This window comes from Mytilus californianus, unplaced genomic scaffold (genome assembly GCF_021869535.1).
Source record: "Mytilus californianus isolate M0D057914Y unplaced genomic scaffold, xbMytCali1.0.p SCAF_13, whole genome shotgun sequence".
Taxonomy (NCBI): domain Eukaryota; kingdom Metazoa; phylum Mollusca; class Bivalvia; order Mytilida; family Mytilidae; genus Mytilus; species Mytilus californianus.
Genome location: NW_026262615.1, coordinates 23938290 through 23953930, shown reverse-complemented (window position 1 = coordinate 23953930; position 15641 = coordinate 23938290). Strand labels below are relative to the sequence as shown.

The following is a 15641-nucleotide window of genomic DNA, read 5'->3' as shown; positions in this document are numbered from 1 at the left end:
ATTATAGATCATAAAAAACAATAATTTTGTTCCTGATTTATTCTGACAAGATCGATATCAACGCATTTTTACTAAATTGCTATTATTTTCTGATTCCCAGACATAAACGAGATTGAGAGACATTTCACTCCTCTTTTCACATGATTTTAAAACCAAGCTTTTAAGGCACTTTTTAGCCACAGGCCTTGGTGTTTTATTTATTTTTTGCATTTCTAAGAAAAACGAATTAAACAATTTGCTGGATGTGTCACGATAAATATCCTCATTGCCTAGTTGGTGACATCCACTGAGACGCAGACAGCCTTTTTTATGTCTTTTCCTTAGGGAAATACTGCTGCGTCTTACTTCACGAATAGGAAACAACGTACACATCAGTCTACAGTGTAGGTTAGAAAAACATTATGGCATATTTTCTACATACTGATCAAATTGCCCTATAACAAAAGGCTATCAAAATTCAAATTTGAATAAACGTTTTTAGCCTGTGCACCGGTCACAGACGCCACACCAAGCGACATGGCAATGGTATTATGTATATACCACTATGGAAAAAAATGCTTAGATACTGTGGATTTACTATGTTGCGTGGGATACCATTTTTTCTGGTTTTCATTGTTAAACATGTTAAAGGTAATCTAAATATCAAACGAAGTGCAAATTTTCTATAAACTTGTATACAGACTTTTTGCAATACCACGAAATTCAATATTCACGAAAACAAAAATTGTTCTCCTTCCACAAAAATTCCTATCAACGAAAATAAGTGAACCTAAAAAATGTTCAAGAAATCGTATTGAAAATTTTTGACCAGCAATTGTATGCCCTACAAGAAAGTGGTCTATGGCAGACGTCCCCACACCTACCCATTTTTATAACTATTGGATTTCTTAGGATTGTATGGGCTTTCATGATTAATTAATAGCAAGTTATTGGCTTCAGCTGGACTTTATGACTTACTTTTTGACTCTCGAATGTTTGCTCGAAAAGCAGTAAAACAGATTATTATCCGCAATTAGTTTAATCGTGGTGTTCAACGATTAACACTGCACTATAAGGCTTTCGCCGTTCTTTTCTTTAAGACCATTCTATACATTTGTTTGAATATTACAGATCACATACCTGTTTCATCGAGTTAGCTATGTCATCAGACTCCCTTCAATGAATTATTTAAACATGCAAATGTAAAAAATATAAAGCTTGGAATGCAACACACTCCTCAAACAAGTTTGTTCGTGTGAAGGTTGTGGGGGTTGTATGAATCATTTGACTATCGAGCAATTTCTGAAGAATACGAGGATGACAACGATGTCTGTAAAGAAAGTACAGTCAGAGGTTTTTGCATTGCTCTAAAAGAAAAGTCATGATGTGTGTGTTAAAAGTTTCATGCTTATAGAGAATAGAGAGGATAACCTTACCTCAATTGGAGGAATATTTGGTTTTAATTGGTGCATGTCCACAAAAGGCAACAAAACCTTTTAGGTACTGAATGCACTTTAAATCATTGATAATAGGGTCACCTGGCATAATAGGAAACCCATAAACATCCATATATTTTGTTTGGGCTAAGGACCATCACTTTACAGTATTGTTTACTGCTTAAATCAAAGATAATCAAAGCCCTCTCACATGGGGTCAGTTTAAAGAACTAAAGAGCACCAGCTAGATTATGGGCAGTCACATTGAAGATAATCTGGGCTTATGTTCATAAGCGCCAAACCCTTCCCTTAGATATAAGACGGCAAAGTAGCATCAAAGCATAAATATAAAATGATAAAGTAAATTGGAAATGGCTTGAACTAGCAGATCGGCAAGCACACCAACAAAAAGAAAGAAGATCTACGAGTACTGGAAACTATATTAATCAAGTTAAATTATAATTTCAAATAATACATAAACCATGTTTACCAGTTGAAATATGAATAAGTTCACATCACATGGATTTTAACATTAGATATTTTATTCCATTTATACTGTATAAATTGATTGATCTGTCTACCTATATATCATGTAAAGTTCCATGCCAATGTTATACAACCAAGTACAAATTGTTTTCGCAAGTTTATAGTAAGTGACCAATTGATTGCCTTGTATAAATACGATGTAAAAACCTATTAAAATTCAGCGATCACCTCACCTTATTTCAATTTTTATTATCTGTTTTTATTATATCAGCTTTTATATGATATTGTCTAAAGTCACTATCGATGATGTGGATTTGATATCAAGTCAACATTGTCTATATCGATAATGTCGATTTGATATCAAGTCAACATTGTCTATATTGATGATGTCGACGTCAGTTTTTTTTTCATGGGTGTCGTCATTTAAATCTACATCTGGTTATGTTTTGAGTGCATAAGTTTATCGATATCGATGTTTTTTAACACATAACTCCTGTGAAAAGTCCAAAAGATCACCTCCTTTAGGGTGCTATGGTAATTTATATGTGGTGGGTTATTTATTTATGAACCTTTCTTTGTAACCTATAGTTGCTAACATATACATGATATACGTCATTTGATCCCTGTTGAAAAGTTGTCTCACTGGCAATCATGCCACATATGACTATTTTTCAATAAGGTTATCAACCACTTGCTATCATATATGTTATGCGATATGGATACAATGAGAAATCTTAATATGATATAAGTTCTTTGAAATCATAATTTTTTGTCCACAGTTATGTTAGTCTTTCTTTCACTTTTGATAATTGATCGCATTTTTCTGGCCTTTGTTAGTCTTGTATGTTTTTTAATTTAAGTTCATTTCTATGTTTTGGAGTTGAGTGTGACGTCCATTTTTACTGAACTAGTACACAATTTTATTTAGGGGCCAGCTGAGGACCACCTCCGGGTGCGGGATTTTCTCGCTGCGTTGAAGACCCATTGGTGGCCATCGGCTGTTGTCTGCTCTTTGGTCGGGTTGTTGTCTCTTTGACATATTCCCCATTTCCATTCTCAATTTTATTCTTGGAGATGCTTCGGTTGATGCATGCTCCCAAAATCGAATGAACATATGTAGTCACGAATATCAGTTACAGTAGTTGTTCAAGCGTAAGATAGCCTTTTTTCTTTATTCTATTGTTGACCAGATAATCAAAAGTCTCTTTCGATTACAATACAGCCAAATTATCAAAATGTATATAATTCGCAAATATAACTCAATGCAATGCAACAGTTAAAGGTCATTGATGCCTATTAATATATTTCACAAAGTAAAAGCTATTTGTGATATCAATTGTATTTTTCTTAAGAAAATTATTTGCTTAAAAAGTTTGTTGAGGGAAAACAACGATCTATTATTTGCAATTTGATGTTGTACCATACCTTGATAACTTAGCATGAAACCCAACTAGAATCTAAGAGGAACGTGGGCGGAGCTTAGCAATGGTACAGCATATTCATGTTGATATTATTCCAAGGCTGAAACTGATCCTCATTTTCTCAAATATATCCGCCTCTCAGCTATTTAGGAAACTGAAAGAAAAGATTAACTGAAAGAAACAAAAATCCAGCTGTAATATTTTTGATGTCTTAAATGTTTGTTAATAATCCTTGAAATTGCGTTTTGCCGTCTTCCAAATGTTTTTATGAATATATTTAAAATGAAGACCATTAACCAATCCTACAAAATATAAGGAAGAAGACAAATATTTTAACATAAAGGCCTGCTGGAAGAAAATCTATAAATATGATTAAATAACGAAGTTGTTTTCACGAGCTAAAAGGTAAATGTAGACACTTTTTTCAAATGAAATGACAGCCTGTGAATCATTTGTATGCCCCACATAACCTTTGTTGTTGTTTCTAATCTCTATTTTTATGTCATCACTAAAAAAATTTTTTTTCCAGGTTTCCCGCACTGTCCGAAGAAGTTTTTAGGACTTTCCTCGTGATTTACTTTGAAATCATTGTTTTCTTCGAATCTGGGTGCCTCTTGTGACTATTAAACTGTGGCTTCCCCCGGACTGTCCTAGAACATCTTTCTTGTGTGGGTGTAATCTTTAAAACAGACGAATTATTTGTTTCTTTACGCCAGTGCAACATAAATGACATAATCAGCCAAGTATTTGGCACTAGGGAGAACTGGCAGTAACAATGTTAAGTTAAGAAAAGCGTCGGTCAAAACTCAGTAGAAAATTTCCCAAATATGCATCGGCCAATTGGGAACTCATTTTATTTTTGTTCAATGAGTGAATTAGATAGATCATCGAAATACGCAATTCATTTCAAATTTTGGGTCAAGCAGACTTTGATTCATTTATAAAAATTCAGTTTACATGTCTTAGCCAAATAGTTCTTTCTGAGTACGGAGAATATTAAAAAAAAACAAATTTCAAGTTTCTTTATCGTGTGTTTTGGAAGCCGTAAGAATAATACTAACTTGCCAGCAACATAGGTTTGGTTGAATGTTAAATGTTGTCATTCTAATCAACAATTAAAAACATAGAAACACAATTAATTTATTCTGTAGTTAGTCACCACTTCGGTGTTATCATGTATATCTATTATATAGTCATTTTTATAAATTTACTGTTTGCAAAAGTATGAATTATTCTAAATAATAAGGATGTTGCTATACCAGACAGAAAAACCTTAGCCGTATTAGGCACAACTTTTTGAAACTTTTGGTCCTCAATGCTCTTTAACTTTGTACTTGTTTTGGCTTTCGAACTTTTTTGATCTGAGCGTCACTGGTTAGTCTTGTGTGGACGAAACGCGCGTCTTGCGTATTAAATTTTAAACCTGGTACCTTTTGTTAGCTATTAGTTGTATGTACCTCTGTCCTATATGTTCTCCCATTTATTTGTATTGTAGTCCTGTCATGTAATGTTGTCATTTTAATGTTATATTTAACATTGCCATAAAAGCCGGAGGTTTGGCTAGCCACAAAACCAGGTTCAACCCACCATTTTTTTCTTAAAATGTCCTGTACCAAGTCAGGAAAATGGCCATTGTTATATTATAGTTCGTTTCTGCGTGTGTAACATTTTGATGTTGTGTTTCTGTTATGTCGTAGTTCTCCTCTTATATTTGATGTGTTTCCCTCAGTTTTAGTTTGTAACCCGGATTTGTTTTTTCCCAATCGATTTATGAATTTCAAACAGCGGTATACTACTGTTGCCTTTTTTTTAATGATGTAGCAATTGTTAACCATCGATCTCTTGGTTTTCTAGCAAAATTGCGAGACTTATGACAGCGATGGATTTTGTTATAAAGGATGCAGGAAAGGTTAATACGTTCTTAAATCTATACTACTAATATAACGATGTTCAATTTGTTAGCCGGAATGACGTACAACTGACGAATCAAAGAATTCAATTTTATATATATCTAATATAGAACAATGGTGTTGATAAAACATTACACCATTCCAGGCCCTTTTGTTTTCAACATAATTAATAATATGAGGCAGGTGTTACCTGTGAAAGGGGACGAGGTCAGAAAATCTGTAGAATACTTTACGATATCCTGTTAACAGCAGATTTATATATAGAAACATTTTTTGCAATTTCCAGCATAATTTCTGATGAGAAAACTGAATCTAATAAAAAAAACATGATTTATACATTAAAAACAGAAGCATATATTACATATTATTAGAAGTATCATACGTCTCAGTAAGCTAGAATTAAGCTCATTAGATACAGCACCCGGGCATCACTGTAGGTGAAGCTTTTCATTAGATACGCTGATAGCTATATAACTGAGGTTAACTTATAATTATCAAACCTGGCAATACACATTGCATGGTGCGAAAAAAGACATAAAAAAAATAATTATATAAAACGTCTATTAAACTATTTTCACTTTATTAATAATTGTTATAATGCATGAGTAAATAAATATCAACCGATAATTTAGATAATCAAAATATATGCCTTTTATTTACGCAGAGGTATAATTATGTCATCATACATTTGTTAACACCTTTCGAATTCTTTGGAAGTCTCGGTAAAAGCTAGCCATTTACAAAATTACAAAGTATATGATGCATTAACAGTGAACCTTTAAAAAGATATGATACATTTTGAATTATACAGGTATTATATTTTGATCGATATATTGTTTTAATACAGAAATTGTAAAAAAAAAATGAAAGGGTTACATGGATAGGTCTTGTTACGTCAGAATTACTGAATAAACCACATACCTGCGAACTACTGGGAAAGAACTGCATGTAACACATGACAAAAGAATGATACCTGTTTTACGATATGTATCTAGCTCATCTGCAGATTACCATGCATCAGTTCCCTTATGTACAATAATAATGAGTTATGCTATGTGCACAAACACTTGTAGGGTAAATTCCCAAACTGAATGGTTACATCTGAGATTCCTATAACCACTGATATAGTAATCTCAAGTTACATGGAACATGTGGAAGGTGATATGCGGTACTATTGAATCTGGATGCCGGACATGTCAGACACTCTACCACCAATACAATAAACAATAACATTATTGAAGCTTGAGGGCTGCAACTAATTAAAACTTGAACAGTTCTGTGCTTTTTATATAGTCCGGCAGTCAATCTTTTTTGGTCTTTAAAGAAATAGAATATACAAATACGAAGATGTTTTTGCCAATGAGACAACTCTCTAGCAGAGACCAAATGATGTAATGACATAAAAGTTAACAGCTATAGGTCAACATACGCCTTCAACAATGAGCAAATCCAATACCGCATAGTAAGCTATAAAGTGCCCAGAAATGACAAATGTAAAACAATTCAAACTAGAAAAACTAACAGCCTGATTTATGTACAAAACAATAAACTAAAAACAAACATTAAATACAACAACAAACAACCACTGAATAACGGGCTCCTGATTTGGGACAGGCACATACAGAACGTGGCGGGGTACAACATGTTAGCTGGAAAAGAAAAATTCAAAAAAGTCAGTTAAAAAGAGCTTATACATCGATACATAGCACACAGTAAAATTAAAGTATAGTTTCTTGACCTTGAAAACACTTGACAAATAGGTACATTTCGTAGGTTCGATACCAGGTAAGCGGATGAGATAGTCCAGTTATGTACTAATTCAGATTGTTAATCTTCATGAAGAAGAAGTAAGAATTCAACTTTGTTAATTTCTGCTAAGTACTCGAAAGGCAAACAAAGTCTATTCAATGTCACGAATAGCTGATAACAGTTAATATCTCCTAAAAACGTACAGAAAAAGTTAAATTACCCGACGACGTACTGCCAAAAAAAACCAAACAAACATGACAGGGCCTTTTATAACCGATTATATGGTATGGGTTTATTCTCATTGTTAAAGGCCGTACGATTGTCTATAATTGTTTACATCCACTGCATTTGAAATTTGGTGGATAGTTTTTTCATTGACCAGTTTCGAGTTGTTAAGAAGCGGATCTGTATCATAACCGACAAGTGTTGAAATAGTCATCAATCATCGCAATGACCAATTGACAAATGTTATATGACTTCATACAACTTTGAATCTTCGTGTCTTTTTGTTAAATATCAAACAAAAAACAAAATAAAATTCAAGCAAAGTCTACCATAAATTTTTGGGAAATCGTATGACTAACATATCTTCGTCCATCAACAGAACCGGAACAGGGCAAATGCAACTGTTGGAAAAAGTGAGAAAAAACGTGTACGATATGATTTTATTAGAATATCGATTTTTTATATTGAATTTTAGTAGTTTAATTGATTTGCTCACTGTTATAAGGTACGTCCCTATAACATTTTACTCAAATCTCGAGCCTAAACGATACCGGAAAATATTTCTGCGCAGATGCGGGAAAATAAAAAAAAGTTAGAAAAAAAGTTAACGATTTTGAGTTCATGAGAAGTTGATTTTTGATTTTTGAATTTTTTTTTTTTTTTTATTATTGATTTTTCTACCGTATTTGGGGACTTCGTCCTAATATTACCAATAAAGTTCGGGTCGAATCCGATACCGACACCAATATATAGGTTACATGTTACCTGTTACCGTATTTTCTGCCTCTGTCTGGCGCACCACCAAACGGTGTATTTAGGATTTGCTATATACACGGGTCAAAATCACACCCGAACTTCGTCATTATACAGGGATTGACACTGAGTTCAATCATTGACAAAAAAATTATATCTACAAGTAGTTTCCGGTTGTAGTAAGATTTAAACAGAACGATTTTGAAAGCAAAGAAAACTGTGCACCTTATAATCAGCATGACATTATCAAATGGCAATACGAATACTAAAAATCCAGGATAAAAATGAGGCGTAGGCACTTTATTTCAGTCACGGACCCTCGATGTCGCGGATGTGTTCTAGTATTGTTAAAATAAAGCATTTTACCCTGTAGATATGTTGTCTAATCAAAAGATAAGATTTTTTTTTATATACAATGTTTTTATTAAAAGCTGCTGTGAATCAGGTAAATCAAGACTAAAGTAAGATTCCCATTATCATATAAATCCGTTATTTCAAGTTGATTATGTTATTGTTTTTCTCAGTTTTATGTATTAGTATAAATATTTGAGTCAAACGATTTTTATCTTCCGTATTTAGAGCGTTTTTCCATATATTTTACGATAAAACAGCGTTTAGATTATTGCGTATGACTTACATGTAACACAATACATAACTTGAGACAATATGCATATTCGGTATACAAAAAAAATTTTGTATATGATTTGCCAAGTATATATACTTTAATTCTAAACAAATGGCCGGTTTATACCAGTTTTGTAGTAAATAAACTCATCAAAGATACCAGGAATGAATTGTGTATGCTAGACACGCGTTTCGTCTACATAAAAATCATCAGATAAAAAACTAAAAAGCCAAGTAAAGTACGAAGTTGGGGAGCATTGAGAACCCAAAATTCATAAGAGCTTTGCCAAATTAGGTAATCTAACAAATGTATTATTAATGTAAAAAATCGTAAGTTTTGTAAACAGTTAAAAGGTAAAATAACAAAACTACCGAACTCCTAGGTAAATTCAAAACCAAAAGTTCCTTATCAAATGGAACAACCAAAAGCTCAAACACATCAGATGACTGGAAACAACTGTCATATTCCTGACTTGGTACAGGCATTTTCTTATTTAGAAAACGGTGGATTAAACCTGGTTTTATAGCTAGCTAAACCTCTCACTTGTATGCCAGTCGCATAAAATTCCATCATATAGACAACAAACAGATATAATAGATAAAAATGTAAAATATTGGAGTACAGCAGTCAACTTTGTGTTATAATCTTAATCACTATAAAAAAACAAACAACAATGTCAACATAGAAAACAAAATGTCATATAGACAAAGCACATACGCAAAATGTGAAAAACAAGAATACAAAAAAATGACAATTGCACAATAACACAATGGTCGGATGCATAAATACCGAGACACGCCAAAAGGTTTTTACCACAAATAGACTACACAGTAAAAGTTGATAATATATAAAGACAATTAAAAGAACACTACAACACGTTTTTAAAATTATAAACAACGTTATTAACTAGAATCTATACTTCAATACCATCATGTATTATTTGTGAAGTTGATACGAAATATTTATTAATAAGGTCTTGGTAGCTTACGATGAATTTTTTTAGAAAAAGGACGAGACTATGTTGACATAACCCTGGCTCTTCAAATTTCTGCACAGACACTGGTGACGTTTTATAAAGTCTGAATAGCAGCTGCAAGCTCTTGAATACAGACTAAGTTTGTCTTGAATACAGCCTAATACTGCCCTAAGTCAGGAATCTGAGGTTCAGTAGTCGTCGTTTGTTGATGTGGTTCATAAGTGTTTCTCGTTTTTCGTTTTTTATATAGATTAGACCGTTGGTTTTCCCGTTCAAATGGTATTACACTAGTAATTTTGGGGCCCTTTATAGCTTGCTGTTCGGTGTGAGCCAAGGCTCCGTGTTGAAGACCGTACTTTGACCTATAATGGTTTACTTTTATAAATTTTGACTTGGATGGGGAGTTGTCTCATTGGCACTCATACAACATCTTCTTATATCTATATAAGTTGGGAAATGTATATCCCATATATAGGTGAATTTGGTATATTGCTGCTAAGGTTAGGGAAAATTCGAGGTATACATATAAGTCTAAACATGAGGCGGAGGAAGCCGTGTCTGTTGTTTCTTTAATTTATAGTTCTGGAGGCTATATTAATGGAACCAATCAGAAAAGTTTGGAATGTTACTGGAAAGAACATCATCAGAATGTGAAATTTAGTGATTTAGCTTCTTTGATCTAAGTGACAAGTGTCTGAAGGAACTCCAACTCATCTGAAAATTAGAAAAGGTCGGCAAGAAGAGGCGCACAGTTCGTTCCCATAGGAATGCCGACTGTTTGTTGAAAAAGTCTACCTCCAAATTCAACAAATATGCTGTCAATAAGAATCGGCTAGCGATACCCTCGGGGAGAAAAAATGCACCAGCAGTGGCATTGACCCTGCAGTGGTTGTAAATAAACTCACAATTGATACCAGAATTGAAATTCAGTACGACAGACGCGCGTTCCGTCTTCAAAAGAACGTAAAAATGACCGTACACAAAATGTAATACTAATATATATATATATATCTTATTTGAAAGTATATTATCTTAGTTTAAATGCATTTCTATTGGATAAGTTATATTTCTATACGGAACTTCCGCTAAGAAACCATACTTTTTTCCAAGGATGCACGCTGGTAATCTGTAATGCAAACGAAATGAAATTTAATGCGATTGGAAAAATCACAAAATCAGTGTAGTCCTATTAGTTTGAAATTTGTTTTTGAGGAAATGGTCAACTAATTAAAAAACTTGGCAAACATTTTTGGAAGTACTTACGCATATTTCTAGGCAGAGCTAAATAGAAAATATAATCACTTCTACACATTTACAGCTCAGGCAAATGATATTATAGGTCTTTTTTTTTTTATTTTGAATGGACCAATTCGTCTTCGTAACTAGTAATGCCATTTGTATCAATTAATACTCTTTTTTTTTTATGACATTTTTATACAAAATTAGATATACAAATGTGGCAATTATTACTGTTTGTTGACTTGTGTCCACTAAACACATTCAAAAGTAAGAAAAACATTTTTTTTTTGTTGATGGAAAACATTTTAAAAATTTAAACCAAACTTAGGGTTTTTCATTTGTTGTACATTAACAGCAGTGTGATAATTAAATATAGAGACTGACTATTGGCGTCAAAATTAATTGTTTATTCCTCTGCATTAATGTCTTTCTTGAAAAGTATTCCCTGTTGAAGACTTTTGCTGGATGCAAACCTAAAATACACACACGCATTCGATCAAAAAATCACAGCCACGTAGTTTAAAAGGTCGTTTTTCGAAAATTAAGTAGACTTAAAACAAAAAAGTGGCGACACGTCATTATTCTGTCTAGTTAAGTCTGTTTATGTCGAGAACGAAATATATTTTTTTTCTTTTACCAAGTAAATGATTTTATTTGTAACATGTATGAGTTGAATGAATGAGACGATCAGGAATAACGATAATAATACGATGACGAAAGTTAAAATATTGTATAACATATTCACAAAAAGTTGACTAAGTACCGCATGGAAAACATTTTTAGATCTCCGCTCTTTCTTCCTATATAAATCGGTTCAGTAAATAATATAGATGTGTGCCTGATTGTACACTCATTTATAGTTTTAAAACATTATTATATTAGTTTCATACTTAAACTGATCCCCATTCAATATATTGAAATGTGAGAGCATATCGTATTGAGCAGTCAAAAATAAAAACCACACGTTAAAGAAAGGCAAAAAAAAAAATGTTTATATAAAAAGAAAAACACGACGCGACAACGATTTACAAAACGCTAGTCAAAATGCCATTTTTTTAATAAGCACTAACCCAATTAAAAACGCCGGAATATACTCCGGTGTTGCGGAAGAATAGATATATTCTGTTTTCGCTTTCAGATAAATTGATGGTGTCCTGTCACTCCAAAGCCCACATTTCAATGAGTGCTAACATTTCATATATCCCATTTTTTTGTGTGTGTGTTTTAATGGGGAAACATATTTGCCCCTCGATTTTCCTCGGTAATCATTAGCTATACAACACCAGTTCACGAAAGACTGATAACCTAAAACCCCATAATCTCAATAAAAAAAAAGTTGGCCATTGACAAATATTTTTTTTAAATATTTCATTTTCATTACATGGTACAAAAAAAAAACAATATAAAGAAGACCGTGATTAAAAGAAATAATAGTACATTTTCCTTCATGTTATCTGAAAAACTATTTTCTGTCCATAGCTCCAGATTTGTTGTAGTTGTGAGTCAGATTGCTGGTTATAATATCTTATAGACTATTTTTTAAAACACTAGTATCTGTCAATTTATGTGTATCAAGTTTAAGTACTTTAAATATTTTATTTAGGGTAAAAAACCAGCATTTTGTGTTTTCTTGAGATAATTCTTGATCTGCAGTAAACGCACTATATAATATTCTATCTCTATTTATTTTAAGTGGTCTCATATAATAGTTATACATAAACATAATGAGAACATCAACATTGGACTCCTGTTACATTCAAGTCTACTAGCAACATTTGATGACTGTCTTTTGATCCCAAACATCTTGTGTTGTAATTTATCAATTGGTAGATTGTCAAAATTATTTAAATTTATGTTATAATCTGATAATAATATTTCACTTACATAATTATACGTTCCGTTAGATTGTAAATATCTATTTACCTCTTCAATGTGTGAATTGAATAAAAAACTATTTTTCCATGATATACCAATTTATCATGGAAAATAACTTCATATATATATGCTGATGCTGCTTTACAAACAGTACCAATCATACTTCTTTTCGTATCGATTTAAAATAAATCATCTGAATGTTACTCCACTATTAGGCATTCTTCACTTACCTGCTGTCATTAATCATCAATACTTTGTTCAAATTCCATTTACCCTGAATATGTCACCAAATCCTCCGATGTTAATATAAATTATTCATTATTTTATCATTGGGCCGGATCGACTTAAGGCCGGATTAGGTTGGTTCTCTCCGTAACATATTCAATATGCCTTCGGAATATACAAATATTAACGGTCGGTATGAGCAAATGATGACCTTGAACTCGAACGTCGACATACGATTCCAGTTGAAAACGTCGTTAAACGTTTTCGGGTCTTGATGGAAACATATTTCAAACTCAGTAATTCTTGATTTAATAACAGGCGGAAATATGCTTATAAACATGAAGAAAATAGATTGTTGACTATTTTCCTCATTCCATAATTCAAGCCGAGAAAACATGTGTTTCCATTATCTGATACCAATGCCCCCCATATGGCCCACATGCAGGCACTAGTTTCTATCCATTGGGGGTCGACTATCCATATATAATAGAAGATGCTATGCCATGATCGTCTCCGCTTCCGACCATTTTTGTTACCCAGCTAAGAGCTTTAACGTAATGTAAAATATTCCTTACCTTATTTGAATCGTTTTATTGAATATTTTTCTTAAACACTACATACTTTATATCCCCCACAGTGTTCCATTTCATCTTCTATTATATGGACAGTCACCTAGATAGAAACAAGTGCGTGCGGATTTCCCGCAATTATTCTATTCGGTCGTTCGTTTGACGTTATATCCACAAACAAGGAAATATACGGGCTTACAGGGCGACGGTATTTATAGGGCTTTTCACTTTTAATCCACCCTCTTTAATCTCATATACCAAAAGCATGTCACCCCCTCATAAATGGCTGACTGACTTTCATTGATGGGGGAAAATATTTTTGGAAAATTAGCGGCCACTTCAAAACCCAGCCCATTTGTGGGCGATTAAGTGTCGTCCTTAAAATTTATACCTCACGAATCGGGCAAGTTTTGGTTATCTAACTTTTAATTTAGGCAACTTGAAATTATTTCACTCACCTGAACCATGACTTTCTGTGATACACTACCATCTTCGAAGTGGTGAAGAGGAACAACAATGCGTAACTGCGCATGCTCGAGATCGATCATTTCAAAAAGTAAAATTAGGCCATAAAGGACGATACTGTCAAAGTTGTCAAATAACGGCCAGATACCAGTCTAGGGCCGGATCGACGTGGGACGAAACGACTTGGGATGGATCGACTATTGGCAGGATCGGTTTGAGGCCGGAACGACCTGATACTGGTGTGATGGCCCTTTCCTTTTCTAGCTGAAGAACAGTCATATTTTTATTAGGCAATGTGACTTTTACCGTGTGCATCCAGGTGCATGACTAGGTGATGTTTCAAACAGTGTCAGGTGGTATTTCAAATACAAAACTTGCGAAAGGTTTCAACAAACCAGTTACAGATTTTAAAAAAAAAGAATTCCAAACAAGATTGCACCATTCTTGAATTAAAAAAAAGTCTAACAATTCATAATTAAGGCTTACACGAACGAGATAAACTAATCAGACTTGGCTAAACAACTTCAATTGCGTTTTTTTTAACAACAAAAAATACTACGTATTATTTATACCAGAGTGACTGTACGCACTGACATGTCGCGACTGCTGGAATGATCGTTATCGAATTTATTTTGAAGGTCTGTAAGATAAATAATTTGATAAAAGTATCTCATAAAATTAACATTGTTCGTGGAACCATTAAAAAAGTCAAGGTCTGATGAAACCTGCCAGACAGACATGAACACATTACAATCATTAAAACCAACCAAAAAAAAACTGAACATTTACCAATTTATCAAGAAAATAAGTTCAAGGTCACTTAAATAGTCATATGCGCCATAAGAGAAAATATAGTTGACCTATTACTTATGGTATTAGAGATACGGACTTAAACACGAAATGTTAACCTGGATCATATATATCAACCATTATCAGCTATTCATTTTGTTAGGAATTCGCTGAACCATGAAAATGAGGTCAAGGGCAATGGACATATGACAGATAGAAACATCGTTACATAAAAGATCTGTGTGCGAGGTATGTTGCAGTCAGGCATTCTAACTTCTGACATATGAAGCTTCATACAAATAGTTCAAGCCGCCACGAATTTTAATCCCTTGGTCTCGCATTCCGACAATTCTAAAATATTAATGTGAATGTTAGAATAAACATGATAATCCTACTCACATACATCTAATTTCGCGGGTGTCCCTGCTTTCTTATTTCTTATAAAATTTTAAGTTGGTATACGATTTAGTTACAACAATGTATATAACATCAGTGGCGAATCCAGGCGGCGTATAGGTCGCACGACCCCACCCCCACCTTTGATGGCCCAAAAAATATTAAAAAAAATTTTACGATTTTTTTTACCTTAATTCGTCCAAAACGTTGTTCGCTTCGCTACGCTCTGCGGTATGTAGGCTGTTTGAATTACGCCCACTTTGAAAAAAACCTGAATCCGTCCCTATATGAGGGTAGGAATACTCTTTACCGTCAGGCGTCAAACGGTCATTTTCGGATACCGTTAGCGTCAAATTGGTTAAAATTTTACCGTGATTCGTCAAAATATCCTTATCGTGATTCGTCAGAGGTCTCAAATAATTACTGTTACCGTTATTTTTGGAAAAAAATTTAACATGATTCGTCAAAATCAGTCGATTTTTTATCTTCTTAAAGAAAGTGTACATTTTATCGTCATGCACCA

The 15641-nt window shown here is 33.3% G+C and overlaps 1 protein-coding gene across 3 annotated transcripts in view; it reads right to left on the bottom strand.

The window, feature by feature from the left end:
* LOC127723381 (peroxisomal sarcosine oxidase-like) overlaps positions 1–15641 on the bottom strand; it is a 486740-nt gene that overhangs the window by 215239 nt on the left and 255860 nt on the right. Inside the window, exon 14 of one of the 3 annotated variants that reach the window (XR_007992048.1) lies at positions 9075–9120. The exons of the other annotated variants lie outside the window; for them this stretch is intronic. The gene's annotated coding sequence lies outside the window, so the exon portion shown is untranslated. Of the gene's footprint in view, positions 1–9074; positions 9121–15641 lie in introns of those variants that run through there. 3 annotated transcript variants of the gene reach the window in all.